Source organism: Ranitomeya imitator, unplaced genomic scaffold (genome assembly GCF_032444005.1).
Source record: "Ranitomeya imitator isolate aRanImi1 unplaced genomic scaffold, aRanImi1.pri SCAFFOLD_313, whole genome shotgun sequence".
Taxonomy (NCBI): Eukaryota; Metazoa; Chordata; class Amphibia; order Anura; family Dendrobatidae; genus Ranitomeya; species Ranitomeya imitator.
The window spans coordinates 28371-44426 of NW_027193963.1; the positions used below are offsets into that span (position 1 = coordinate 28371).

The 16056-nt window shown below is 45.6% G+C and overlaps 1 protein-coding gene across 2 annotated transcripts in view; it reads left to right on the forward strand.

Moving 5' to 3' along the window:
- The first annotated feature begins 248 nt into the window (after positions 1-248).
- LOC138654454 (gastrula zinc finger protein XlCGF66.1-like) overlaps positions 249-16056 on the forward strand; it is a 257585-nt gene continuing 241777 nt past the window's right edge. For both annotated transcript variants that reach the window (XM_069743448.1, XM_069743451.1), the window contains exon 1: positions 249-300. The gene's annotated coding sequence lies outside the window, so the exon portion shown is untranslated. The remainder of the gene's footprint in view (positions 301-16056) is intronic.

Genomic DNA, 16056 nt, shown 5'->3' on the forward strand with positions numbered 1-16056 from the left:
AGGCTGTGAAAGAGAAGATGATTTTAGCTTCATAGACCGTGAGATAATAAAGGATAACTCCCCCCCTTTGTTATACTACAGGTATTCACTTACTTCTGTGGCCTCAGGTCTCTGTGCACCACACCGTGACTATGCAGGTATTCCACACCAAGGACTGCTTCTGCAAAGTACAAGCGGGCCATCGGGACAGAGAAAGGACCCCTGGTTTTTAGAAGGGTCGCACAGTTTTCCCCTATAAAAGAAAGGAAATATGACCGGTGAGGGGTTTATACAGCGGAGCACCATGATGTATGAAGAGAAGTGAGTGGAAACATTGGGGCAGGGGATAATATATAAAGATATAATGTACATAATATTAGTCTGAGGTCATGATGAAATTGTCGTCCAAGTAGCTCATGACATAAAGTGATCTCGTATCTGGTCTACACCTGGAGATACTGACGTTCTCAGTGCGGACATACGGGGAGATCACACACATCAATGACTTTAATAGACAACCTATAGTAAATGCTCTGTGGGAATGTAACATCCACGGGGACAAGTCTTAATGATATGAGAGGTGATAAGATGTCAGCAGACATGAGTTGAATACTACACAATGTTCGTGTCCTACCTCCCACATACTCCATGACCATACACAGGTGATATCTAGTAGGGAAGGAGCAGAGCATGGAGACCACAAAGGGACAATCTGCGAATGTTAGGATGTCCCTCTCGATATATGTCCTTTCCATTTTATTAGAAGTAGTCAGGTTCCTCTTGGCCATTTTCTTCATAACAAAGATGTTTTGTGATTCCTTATGGCGCACTAAGCAGACGGCCCTGGAGAGAAGGAGAATCCATGGTTTATAATGAACCCTTAACAGTCTGGATATAGAAGTCATTACATGATCATTTGTACTAATGATTAATGGCAGCAGTCCGGCCATCACTAGAAATCCACATCTAGAAATCCATGAAATAACACTACATAGATGATGGGAGGTCGCACCGCGCCCCGTCTGCCCTCACCAGGTCACATTATAGATGAGAGAATCTGCTGACATTCATCTTGGGCAGATTCGCTATAACCGACCAGTAGATACAAGTCAGTAACAATAATAATTAGTCAAAATGTAAATTGCTCCAATTGTTGTAAGAAGATGGTTTTTAGTCTTTCTCCACAGCCCAAGGCAGAATAAATAATGGAGGGACGAGAAGACGTTAAAAAGTAATTAAACACATTACACCCACTTGTCTTGGTCCTTCCCCGGTCCATCACTGCAGTCCGCCATCCTCTGTCTTTGGTTGTTCTCCCTTCTGCTGCTGAGGCCAGTGATTGGACTGACATGGTCATGGTGGAGGGTGGAGATGTCATCGGCGTCAGTATCGCGTCACCCCTCACGTGACCGTGTGCAGCCAATCACTATTACCAGCTTCATAATGGGGCCCCGAAAGATCAGGAGGAAGCATAAGAACAGAGGAGGTCTAGGACCGGTGGGTGTCATGTATTCTATGATATCATCCCTTTCCTTACAGACAGATGTGTTACAGATCAGTTCGCTCTGCTGTATATAATGGAGCTGAATAGTGACATTGAGATGTGGACAGTGATGTGGACTCAGATCTTCTCCCTATGATAACACTGAATGGCAGAGCACAGAGGCCGAAGCATTGTCATAGGGAACCCTGAGAAATGGGGATTATGTTAATAGAAATCTCACCCAAAAGCACCGCTGCTGATCAGTTTGATAGTTTCATAGTCGCTTATACGCGGCTCTCCTGCCGGGATCAATGATTTAATCAAGTCCTAGAAAAGAATAAGAAATAATACTAAGATATAGAAGCTGAATACAATAATACTAAAGCAGAAACCATAATAGTATAGATAATGAAATCAGCGCCATGACCCAGTGAGTATAATGCGCCCAATATTTCAAGGACACTCCACAAATACTAACCAAAACAACAACGAAAAAAGGGCGAGTGATAGTCCTGAAGACAATTGTAACAATGTTTATTGAAAATTCATATAAAATAACAAATATAATAAAAAATCTTACATGTAAGGACAAGATGGAATGAGAAGCCAAATGAGAACAGAAATAACGACCCTCCATAATGCTAGTGAAGTGGATATGTGGAGTGAATCCTGGAGCTAGTGTGAGTATAAATCAAGTACATATCAAACAATGACGTCTACCCCATCAGTCCAGGATGTTCCCCATAGTATCCCACTAGGATGGGCGCTCAGCCAGCCCCAACGCGCGTTTTGAATGGGCTTCCTCGGGAGCTGTGGACTTGATTTTGCTGGGGTGGTTTAGTGTTCCACTACAAGTATGGGATAAGGTTTCACCTTCATAACCCTAAAATTATATCATTTGTATTCCATCCTCCCCAGAAAACCATGTCCTAAGATGTGCACTAGCACCAGCACTTTATGGTGCATGTCCTAAGATCTGCGCTAGCACCAGCACTTTATGGTGCATGTCCTAAGATTTGCACTAGCACCAGCACTTTATGGTGCATGTCCTAAGATCTGCACTAGCACCAGCACTTTATGGTGCATGTCCTAAGATCTGCACTAGCACCAGCACTTTATGGTGCTTGTCCTTAGATCTGCACCAGCACTTTATGGGGACATTTCTTTCTACTAATCTCCTCACACTGGCTCCATGATTCACTCCCCATATCCACTTCACCAGTATTATGGAGGGTCGTTTTTTTTCTGTTCTCATTTGGCTTCTTATTCAATCTTGTCCTTACATGTAAGATTTTTTATTATATACTTGTTATTTTAGATGTATTTTCAATAAAAATAGTTACAATTGTCTTCAGGACTATCACTCGCCCTTTTTTCGTTGTTGTCTTGGTAAGATACAGTAGATGCTGGAAAACATCTCAGGATGTAATAACTTTTCCTCCTTTATTATGTCCCAGCTAATTTACACTGATCCGATGTAGGGGACGATACGAGCCGACGCTCTGCAGACACGGATGAAATATAAAGCGGATCCTCTATATATCGATATAATTGTAAAGTGCTGGATAAAACGCGAGATCACACAGGGTAGAACTTGCAGAGAATCTGTCAGTAGGTCTGTGCTATGTAATCTGGGAGCAGTTATGATATAGGGGAAGAGACCATGATTCCAGCGATATGTTACTTACTAGACTTTCTGCTGTTGCTTTAATAAAATCAGTGTTTTATCAGCAGGAGATTATCACTAGGACTATGTGTCTCATGCCATGTTGTCCTAGTACTCTGTAAACCCACCACCACGGTATAGCAGATTTCTGCCTATGCACAGTGTATACAGAAAAGCTGCCAATCAATGGTGTGGGCAGTGTTCTACAAGGTTCAGCATTCAGAGCTCTGCTAGATCTGCAGCAGAGAAGACAGGGATATTATCACATCTGCTGACCCAAGTAAATTAAGTGATATATCGCTGGAATCAGGGTCTCTGCCCCTACATTATGCTACAGCATAAACCTGGTGACAGATTCCATTTAATATAAATGCCATTCTCTAAGACCACAGTGTCCTCTACACTTAGAAAAGAGCCGTCCCATGGTTATATGGGGATAATACTGGACGGGTCACTCACACCCCATGATCTGGTGATACACAGACACCCCCATATCTCTATGATACTTACAACGGCGGATTCTTGGATCTCCGGGATCTTACAGATTCCACTGTCGGGATTCGCCAGCGCTGATGGTACTAAAATAATGATAAAGTGATGAGAAAATAAAATGTATTAGTCGATATCAGTCCTACATACATAATACCGTAATATAAGGGAGAAATGACAAGACGTCTGAAAATGGGAATAATACTCGTTATATGGGGACTCTACATATGAGAACGTACAGCGCACCCACAGATAAAGGTAATGTAAGTGGTGGCGGACCCCCAATCACCACATGAATGAGGAGCCCCCACCCTCACTGCACATGTGAGTGATGGGAAGAGAGCTGAAGCATAGCAGCCATATGCAAATTATCCTGGAAGTGCACTGGGGGCGTGTCACTGCACTCGGACTCCTTCATCCCCGCCCCCAGTGCACTTCCATCCTGATTTGCAAATGGCTTCTATGTTACATTTCTCCTGACTGGCACATTGGATTTCAGCAAAGAAAAACTTTTTAATAAAGGGGAACGTCCTCCGCCGTCATCCCACCACTCCTATATGTATCATGTGCTGACAGGTCCCCATTACATGGAGTAGAGAGTAAATCCGCCATTATTCCCTGCTGTGTAATATCTGGATATAATGGGGGAACATCCTCTGCCATCATCCCACCACTCCTATATGTATCATGTGCTGACAGGTCCCCATTACATGGAGTAGAGAGTAAATCCGCCATTATCCCCTCCTGTGTAATATCTGGATATAATGGGGGGAACATCCTCTGCCATCATCCCACCACTCCTATATGTATCATGTGCTGACAGGTCCCCATTACATGGAGTAGAGAGTAAATCCGCCATTATCCCCTCCTGTGTAATATCTGGATATAATGGGGGGAACGTCCTCTGCCGTCATCCCACCTCTCCTATATGTATCATGTGCTGACAGGTCCCATTACATGGAGTAGAGAGTAAATCCGCCATTATTCCCTGCTGTGTAATATCTGGATATAATGGGGGGAACGTCCTACGCCGTCATCCCACCACTCCTATATGTATAATGTGCTGACAGGTCCCCATTACATGGAGTAGAGAGTAAATCCACCATTATTCCCTGCTGTGTAATGTCTGGATATAATGGGGGGAACGTCCTCCGCCGTCATCCCACCACTCCTATATGTATCATGTGCTGACAGGTCCCCATTACATGGAGTAGAGAGTAAATCCACCATTATTCCCTGCTGTGTAATATCTGGATATAATGGGGGAACATCCTCTGCCATCATCCCACCACTCCTATATGTATCATGTGCTGACAGGTCCCCATTACATGGAGTAGAGAGTAAATCCGCCATTATCCCCTCCTGTGTAATATCTGGATATAATGGGGGGAACATCCTCTGCCATCATCCCACCACTCCTATATGTATCATGTGCTGACAGGTCCCCATTACATGGAGTAGAGAGTAAATCCGCCATTATCCCCTCCTGTGTAATATCTGGATATAATGGGGGGAACGTCCTCCGCCGTCATCCCACCTCTCCTATATGTATCATGTGCTGACAGGTCCCATTACATGGAGTAGAGAGTAAATCCGCCATTATTCCCTGCTGTGTAATATCTGGATATAATGGGGGGAACGTCCTCCGCCGTCATCCCACCTCTCCTATATGTATCATGTGCTGACAGGTCCCCATTACATGGAGTAGAGAGTAAATCCGCCATTATTCCCAGCTGTGTAATATCTGGATATAATGGGGGGAACGTCCTCTGCCATCATCCCACCACTCCTATATGTATCATGTGCTGTCAGGTCCCATTACATGGAGTAGAGAGTAAATCCGCCATTATTCCCTGCTGTGTAATATCTGGATATAATGGGGGGAACGTCCTCCGCCGTCATCCCACCACTCCTATATGTATCATGTGCTGACAGGTCCCATTCCATGGAGTAGAGAGTAAATCCGCCATTATTCCATGCTGTGTAATATCTGGATATAATGTGGGGAACGTCCTCCGCCGTCATACCACCACTCCTATATGTATCATGTGCTGTCAGGTCCCCATTACATGGAGTAGAGAGTAAATCCGCCATTATTCCCTGCTGTGTAATATCTGGATATAATGGGGGGAACGTCCTCCGCCGTCATCCCACCACTCCTATATGTATCATGTGCTGACAGGTCCCCATTACATGGAGTAGAGAGTAAATCCGCCATTATTCCCTGCTGTGTAATATTTAGATATAATGGGGGGAACGTCCTCCGCCGTCAACCCTCCACTCCTATATGTATCATGTGCTGACAGGTCCCCATTACATGGAGTAGAGAGTAAATCCGCCATTATTCCCTGCTGTGTAATATCTGGATATAATGGGGGGAACGTCCTCTGCCGTCATCCCACCACTCCTATATGTATCATGTGCTGACAGGTCCCCATTACATGGAGTAGAGAGTAAATCCGCCATTATTCCCTGCTGTGTAATATCTGGATATAATGGGGGGAACATCCTCCGCCGTCATCCCTCCACTTCGATATGTATCATGTGCTGACAGGTCCCCATTACATGGAGTAGAGAGTAAATCTGCCATTATTCCCTGCTGTGTAATATCTGGATATAATGGGGGGAACGTCCTCCGCCGTCATCCCACCACTCCTATATGTATCATGTGCTGACAGGTCCCATTACATGGAGTAGAGAGTAAATCTGCCATTATCCCCTCCTGTGTAATATCTGGATATAATGGGGGGGAACGTCCTGTGCCGTCATCCCACCACTCCTATATGTATCATGTGCTGACAGGTCCCATTACATGGAGTAGAGAGTAAATCCGCCATTATTCCCAGCTGTGTAATATCTGGATATAATGGGGGGAACGTCCTCCGCCGTCATCCCTCCACTCCTATATGTATCATGTGCTGACAGGTTCCATTACATGGAGTAGAGAGTAAATCTGCCATTATCCCCTCCTGTGTAATATCTGGATATAATGGGGGGGGAACGTCCTGTGCCGTCATCCCACCACTCCTATATGTATCATGTGCTGACAGGTCCCATTCTATGGAGTAGAGAGTAAATCCGCCATTATCCCCTCCTGTGTAATATCTGGATATAATGGGGGGAACGTCCTACACCGTCATCCCACCACTCCTATATGTATCATGTGCTAACAGGTCCCCATTACATGGAGTAGAGAGTAAATCCGCCATTATTCCCTGCTGTGTAATATCTGGATATAATGGGGGGAACGTCCTCCGCCGTCATCCCACCACTCCTATATGTATCATGTGCTGACAGGTCCCATTACATGGAGTAGAGAGTAAATCTGCCATTATCCCCTCCTGTGTAATATCTGGATATAATGGGGGGGAACGTCCTGTGCCGTCATCCCACCACTCCTATATGTATCATGTGCTGACAAGTCCCATTACATGGAGTAGAGAGTAAATCCGCCATTATTCCCAGCTGTGTAATATCTGGATATAATGGGGGGAACGTCCTCCGCCGTCATCCCTCCACTCCTATATGTATCATGTGCTGACAGGTCCCATTACATGGAGTAGAGAGTAAATCTGCCATTATCCCCTCCTGTGTAATATCTGGATATAATGGGGGGAACGTCCTGTGCCGTCATCCCACCACTCCTATATGTATCATGTGCTGACAGGTCCCATTCTATGGAGTAGAGAGTAAATCCGCCATTATCCCCTCCTGTGAAATATCTGGATATAATGGGGGGAACGTCCTACACCGTCATCCCACCACTCCTATATGTATCATGTGCTGTCAGGTCCCATTACATGGAGTAGAGAGTAAATCCGCCATTATTCCCTGCTGTGTAATATCTGGATATAATGGGGGGAACGTCCTCCGCCGTCATCCCACCACTCCTATATGTATCATGTGCTGACAGGTCCCATTCCATGGAGTAGAGAGTAAATCCGCCATTATTCCATGCTGTGTAATATCTGGATATAATGTGGGGAACGTCCTCCGCCGTCATACCACCACTCCTATATGTATCATGTGCTGTCAGGTCCCCATTACATGGAGTAGAGAGTAAATCCGCCATTATTCCCTGCTGTGTAATATCTGGATATAATGGGGGGAACGTCCTCCGCCGTCATCCCACCACTCCTATATGTATCATGTGCTGACAGGTCCCCATTACATGGAGTAGAGAGTAAATCCGCCATTATTCCCTGCTGTGTAATATTTAGATATAATGGGGGGAACGTCCTCCGCCGTCAACCCTCCACTCCTATATGTATCATGTGCTGACAGGTCCCCATTACATGGAGTAGAGAGTAAATCCGCCATTATTCCCTGCTGTGTAATATCTGGATATAATGGGGGGAACGTCCTCTGCCGTCATCCCACCACTCCTATATGTATCATGTGCTGACAGGTCCCCATTACATGGAGTAGAGAGTAAATCCGCCATTATTCCCTGCTGTGTAATATCTGGATATAATGGGGGGAACATCCTCCGCCGTCATCCCTCCACTTCGATATGTATCATGTGCTGACAGGTCCCCATTACATGGAGTAGAGAGTAAATCTGCTATTATTCCCTGCTGTGTAATATCTGGATATAATGGGGGGAACGTCCTCCGCCGTCATCCCACCACTCCTATATGTATCATGTGCTGACAGGTCCCATTACATGGAGTAGAGAGTAAATCTGCCATTATCCCCTCCTGTGTAATATCTGGATATAATGGGGGGGAACGTCCTGTGCCGTCATCCCACCACTCCTATATGTATCATGTGCTGACAGGTCCCATTACATGGAGTAGAGAGTAAATCCGCCATTATCCCCTCCTGTGTAATATCTGGATATAATGGGGGGAACGTCCTACACCGTCATCCCACCACTCCTATATGTATCATGTGCTAACAGGTCCCCATTACATGGAGTAGAGAGTAAATCCGCCATTATTCCCTGCTGTGTAATATCTGGATATAATGGGGGGAACGTCCTCCGCCGTCATCCCACCACTCCTATATGTATCATGTGCTGACAGGTCCCATTACATGGAGTAGAGAGTAAATCTGCCATTATCCCCTCCTGTGTAATATCTGGATATAATGGGGGGGAACGTCCTGTGCCGTCATCCCACCACTCCTATATGTATCATGTGCTGACAGGTCCCATTACATGGAGTAGAGAGTAAATCCGCCATTATTCTCAGCTGTGTAATATCTGGATATAATGGGGGGAACGTCCTCCGCCGTCATCCCTCCACTCCTATATGTATCATGTGCTGACAGGTCCCATTACATGGAGTAGAGAGTAAATCTGCCATTATCCCCTCCTGTGTAATATCTGGATATAATGGGGGGGGGGAACGTCCTGTGCCGTCATCCCACCACTCCTATATGAATCATGTGCTGACAGGTCCCATTCTATGGAGTAGAGAGTAAATCCGCCATTATCCCCTCCTGTGTAATATCTGGATATAATGGGGGGAACGTCCTACACCGTCATCCCACCACTCCTATATGTATCATGTGCTAACAGGTCCCCATTACATGGAGTAGAGAGTAAATCCGCCATTATTCCCTGCTGTGTAATATCTGGATATAATGGGGGGAACGTCCTCCGCCGTCATCCCTCCACTCCTATATGTATCATGTGCTGACAGGTCCCCATTACATGGAGTAGAGAGTAAATCCACCATTATTCCCTGCTGTGTAATATCTGGATATAATGGGGGGAACGTCCTCTGCCGTCATCCCACCACTCCTATATGTATCATGTGCTGACAGGTCCCCATTACATGGAGTAGAGAGTAAATCCGCCATTATTCCCTGCTGTGTAATATCTGGATATAATGGGGGGAACGTCCTCTGCCGTCATCCCTCCATTCCTATATGTATCATGTGCTAACAGGTCCCATTACATGGAGTAGAGAGTAAATCCGCCATTATTCCCTGCTGTGTAATATCTGGATATAATGGGGGGAACGTCCTCTGCCGTCATCCCACCACTCCTATATGTATCATGTGCTGACAGGTCCCCATTACATGGAGTAGAGAGTAAATCCGCCATTATTCCCTGCTGTGTAATATCTGGATATAATGGGGGGAACGTCCTCCGCCGTCATCCCACCACTCCTATATGTATCATGTGCTGACAGGTCCCCATTACATGGAGTAGAGAGTAAATCCGCCATTATTCCCTGCTGTGTAATATCTGGATATAATGGGGGGAACGTCCTCCGCCGTCATCCCTCCACTCCTATATGTATCATGTGCTGACAGGTCCCCATTACATGGAGTAGAGAGTAAATCCGCCATTATCCCCTGCTGTGTAATATCTGGATATAATGGGGGGAACGTCCTCTGCCGTCATCCCTCCACTCCTATATGTATCATGTGCTGACAGGTCCCCATTACATGGAGTAGAGAGTAAATCCGCCATTATCCCCAGCTGTGTAATATCTGGATATAATGGGGGGAACGTCCTCCGCCGTCATCCCTCCACTCCTATATGTATCATGTGCTGACAGGTCCCATTACATGGAGTAGAGAGTAAATCCGCCATTATTCCCTGCTGTGTAATGTCTGGGTATAATGGGGGGAACGTCCTCTGCCATCATCCCACCCCTCCTATATGTATCATGTGCTGACAGGTCCCATTACATGGAGTAGAGAGTAAATCCGCCATTATTCCCTGCTGTGTAATGTCTGGGTATAATGGGGGGATCGTCCTCCGCCGTCATCCCACCACTCCTATATGTATCATGTGCTGACAGGTCCCCATTACATGGAGTAGAGAGTAAATCCGCCATTATTCCCTGCTGTGTAATATCTGGATATAATGGGGGGAACGTCCTACGCCGTCATCCCACCACTCCTATATGTATTATGTGCTGACAGGTCCCCATTACATGGAGTAGAGAGTAAATCCGCCATTATTCCCTGCTGTGTAATGTCTGGGTATAATGGGGGGATCGTCCTCCGCCGTCATCCCACCACTCCTATATGTATCATGTGCTGACAGGTCCCCATTACATGGAGTAGAGAGTAAATCCGCCATTATTCCCTGCTGTGTAATGTCTGGGTATAATGGGGGGATCGTCCTCCGCCGTCATCCCACCACTCCTATATGTATCATGTGCTGACAGGTCCCCATTACATGGAGTAGAGAGTAAATCCGCCATTATTCCCTGCTGTGTAATATCTGGATATAATGGGGTGAACGTCCTACGCCGTCATCCCACCACTCCTATATGTATCATGTGCTGACAGGTCCCCATTACATGGAGTAGAGAGTAAATCCGCCATTATTCCCTGCTGTGTAATGTCTGGGTATAATGGGGGGAACGTCCTCTGCCATCATCCCACCACTCCTATATGTATTATGTGCTGACAGGTCCCCATTACATGGAGTAGAGAGTAAATCCGCCATTATTCCCTGCTGTGTAATGTCTGGGTATAATGGGGGGATCGTCCTCCGCCGTCATCCCACCACTCCTATATGTATCATGTGCTGACAGGTCCCCATTACATGGAGTAGAGAGTAAATCCGCCATTATTCCCTGCTGTGTAATATCTGGATATAATGGGGTGAACGTCCTACGCCGTCATCCCACCACTCCTATATGTATCATGTGCTGACAGGTCCCCATTACATGGAGTAGAGAGTAAATCCGCCATTATTCCCTGCTGTGTAATATCTGGATATAATGGGGTGAACGTCCTACGCCGTCATCCCACCACTCCTATATGTATTATGTGCTGACAGGTCCCATTACATGGAGTAGAGAGTAAATCCACCATTATTCCCTGCTGTGTAATATCTGGATATAATGGGGGGAACGTCCTCTGCCATCATCCCACCACTCCTATATGTATTATGGGCTGACAGGTCCCATTTCACGGAGTAGAGAGTAAATCCACCATTATTCCCTGCTGTGTAATATCTGGATATAATGGGGGGAACGTCCTCCGCCATCATCCCACCACTCCTATATGTATCATGTGCTGACAGGTCCCATTACATGGAGTAGAGAGTAAATCCACCATTATTCCCTGCTGTGTAATGTCTGGATATAATGGGGGGAACGTCCTCCGCCATCATCCCACCACTCCTATATGTATTATGTGCTGACAGGTCCCATTTCACGGAGTAGAGAGTAAATCCACCATTATTCCCTGCTGTGTAATATCTGGATATAATGGGGGGAACGTCCTACGCCGTCATCCCACCACTCCTATATGTATCATGTGCTGACAGGTCCCCATTTCACGGAGTAGAGAGTAAATCCGCCATTATCCCCTGCTGTGTAATATCTGGATATAATGGGGGGAACGTCCTCTGCCATCATCCCACCACTCCTATATGTATCATGTGCTGACAGGTCCCATTTCACGGAGTAGAGAGTAAATCCACCATTATTCCCTGCTGCGTAATATCTGGAGATTCCTTGTAGACGGTCATGTGATCGGCTCACCTGCAATCAGATCGCTGCTCGGCTCCAGCTGACTCCTATTAGAGTCAGGGATTTCCGGGGTCACATTCTCCCCATATTCGTTGTCGCCTTCTGGTGTTTCCTAATAGATATAATAGAGATAATTAATATGTGGAAGATTTCACTAAATCCACAAATCCATCAATCAGGACAGATGAAACCAACATTTACTGATGCACCAATTGATGGCTCCTTACCGGAAGGGTCCAACTGGCCCTCCAGAGAACTGGAGGATTCTCCAGGGGGCCCAGGCATTGACACCTGCTGGCATACAGGGCAGGCAGCTGCCTAGGGCTCCTGCTGCTCCAGGGGCCCTAGCCAGTGGCGTATTGCTAAAAGTGGCAGACCATGCAACTGCTATGGGGCCCGTGAGTCAGGGGGACCCACCTGATGCCAGCGAAGCAGCAGTGGGTGACAGGCTGCTGCTGCTAAAGCCTGTCCCCGCTGCTAAAAAGAAATGAATCTTCTGTCAACACCACACCCCCATGGGCATGGAGAGCGGTGAATATTAATTTAACTTTAATAGCGGGCAGTGTTAGCCACAGGCTGAGTCTAACACTGCCCCCTATCATGGCTGGCAGACCAGGGCCCCGGCTCACCCAGGGGCCCCAGCCCAAGCGGCCACTATGGGGCCTGTAAGTCAGGGGGGCCTAATGCCAGCACTCCTCCCCAGTGTGCACCACATTCAACTGTATCGGCATCACAGATGAAAGCAATAATGGAGGAGAGAGCATCAGACGACGCTCCATCTCCCATCATTCCCCTCTGCCTCTGACACTGAAGGTGTGTGATGACGTCACTTCATCGCGTACCCGCTGTGTGTTGGGCAAATGGCAGTGCAGCTGCTGATACCGGAGCAGAGCCGGGATCAGTGGGGAACAAGGAGGAGAGGTGAGGATTGTGTTTGTTTATATATATATATATATATATATATGTCAGTGAGTGAGTCCTGGTGGCCATAATACTGTAGGACTGTGGGGCTACATTATATTCAATTTGGGAGTGCATTATACTCTATGTGGGTCTACATTATATTCTATGGGGGGGCTGCATTATACCCTATGAGGGGTGCTGCATTATACTCTGAGGGGGCTACATTATATTCTATGGGAGGCTGCATTATACCCTATGAGGGAGCTACATTATATTTTTTGAGGTGCTAAACTATATTCTATGGGAGGATACATTATATTCTATGGGGGGCTACATTAAATTCTATGAGGGGGGCTACATTATATTCTATGAGGGGGCTACTTTTTATTCTATGAGGGGGCTACATTATATTCTATGAGGGGGCTACATTATATTCTATGAGGGGGCTACATTAAATTCTATGAGGGGGCTACTTTTTATTCTATGAGGGGGCTACATTATATTCTATGAGGGGGCTACATTAAATTCTATGAGGGGGGTACTTTTTATTCTACGAGGGGGCTACATTAAATTCTATGAGGGGGCTACTTTTTATTCTATGAGGGGGCTACATTATATTCTATGAGGGGGCTACATTATATTCTATGAGGGGGCTACATGAAATTCTATGAGGGGGCTACATTATATTCTATGAGGGGGCTACATTAAATTCTATGAGGGGGCTACTTTTTATTCTATGAGGGGGCTACATTAAATTCTATGAGGGGGCTACTTTTTATTCTATGAGGGGCCTACTTTATATTCTATGATGGGGCTACTCCAACCAGTGCTATATAATTAAGAAGTGTACTACCTTATATTACACCCTGATATTAGTATTTTACCCCACAATTGGTGGTCTTGTATTTATTTCTATGTAGCTACATAGTGGGCCCCAAGAATGATTTTCTCTGGTGGGCCCAAGGTGCTCCAGTCCGACGCTGCTTACCTGGCGGTCCGACGAGCGGTCCGGAAGTTCTAGTACACGCAGGATTTTTTCGGCCAGTTCTGTAATATAAGCCAAGTCTCCAGATTGAGACTTTTTTTCGGCCTATAAAGAAGAAAAGAAACAAAAAAGAACAATCTGAGATGATTGGCGGCCATTGTATGTGTCATCTGCTCCTCTCTGCAGATACACTGACTCCATACAGGATTTGGGGACTCGTCGTGTTTTATATGGGAGGAAAGAAGAAGCTTCTGTCCCACCATTATTATCTCTGAGTACAGAGAAGTTGTGTGCGGAGCGTCCGCCACTTACCTGCTGTAGTAAAGTCTTGATGTTGTGACATAAATCTGTCAGATACTCTGACGTCAGTTGATCTTGTCGGTGTTTAGTCAGGCAATCCTTTACTAGCTGCACCACCAGCCGGTGAGTGAAGCAGAGGACGTCATCGGGTGGTAGAAGCGCAATGTTAGGGCGATGGAAGATAAGAACCTCCAATAGCGCTTGTACCTGAAAATCATTCAGATGTAATTCAGCCATAGTGAGAAATTGCAAATGCTCTCCGTCACTATAGAACCAAAAATGGCACCCGGAACCCTGCGCGGCTTCTATTTATAGGGGCTGTGATGTCACAATGGCCGACAATCACCAGTGATGTCACAGTGGCCGACAATCACCAGTGATGTCATCCTGGCCGACAATCACCAGTGATGTCATCACGGAATCTTGTGATAGAATTTTCCAGCATCGGCTCTGCACAGATACTTGCTGCCCGGCAATATTTCGGGTTCGCTCACACTTGTGTACCAATAATCCAGGAGAGTGGGGCGAGGTTTTCTCACTTGTCCTCCGTGTTCTGTCCGTGTAGAATCCGTCCTGTTATTCCGCAGCTATTAATCTTTTACACGACCATTTACAGGCTTCTTTGCTACAGAAATGGAATGTATCTGTAAAAACCGCTTGTCCCTCTGATGCTCCATAAGGCGTGCGACTGTTTCCTGCCAGTGTCCGATTTTGGACTGTAATCACAGAATGCTGCAGTTTTTTTCCTCACGCCGAATATACGTTTTGCCGTTTTTACCGGCGTTTTTTATCATTCACTTGAATGGGTGAAATACGCTGCAAAACTGAGAGACTTGACAAAGCGCTGCTTTAAAGAAAAAGCTGAGATTTCAGAAATCCCTGCAGCGTCTCGAGCATACTTTTATGGCACGCCGAAATGTTGGATTAGCACTCGAGCATGCTGAGTTAACACCTTATCAGAGCACGCTCGCTCACCACTAATCCTCCATCATAGGAATGGAAATACTGGATATGTTTATTACCTCACGGGTCTTTTTTCTTCTCCATAGAACATTTAACTCCTTGGTTGCAGAGTTTACTATTAACAACTGTGACAAATATTGAAGAGGTAATCATCAATGTAATCAATCATTAAAAATCATGACATCGTTAACATTAATCTTTTTGTCTTTGGAAAGTTTCATCCTTTACTTAAATTGTGAAATGCCCCTCTTTTATGTCCCCATAGTGAGCACAATGTATGAAGTAAATGAGAAAGCAGTAATTATATATATATATACACTATTTGTAAAAAATTGCTTTATTTCTATATATGTACAAGTGCTTCTCACAAAATTAGAATATCATCAAAAAGTTAATTACATCACACACAGAGTCATTACACACAGAGTAATCTATTTCATGTGTTTATTTCTGTTAATGTTGATGATTATGGCTTACAGCCAATGAAATCCCAAAAGTCAGTATCTCAGTAAATTGGAATACTTTATATCACCAGCTTGAAAAATGATTGTAAAATCCGAAATGTTGTCCTACTGAAATGTATGTTCAGTAAATGCCCTCAATACTTGGTCCTTTTCCATCAATTACTGCATCAATGTGGCGTGGCATTGAGGCGATCAGCCTGCGGCACTGCTGAGGGGTTATGGAAGCCCAGGTTGCTTTGATAGCAGCCTTCAGCTCATCTGCATTGTTGGTCTGGTGTTTCTCACCTTCCTCTTGACAATACTCCATAGATTCTCTATGAGGTTAAGGTCAGGCGAGTTTGCTGCCAATCAAGCCCAGTGATACTGTTGACTGT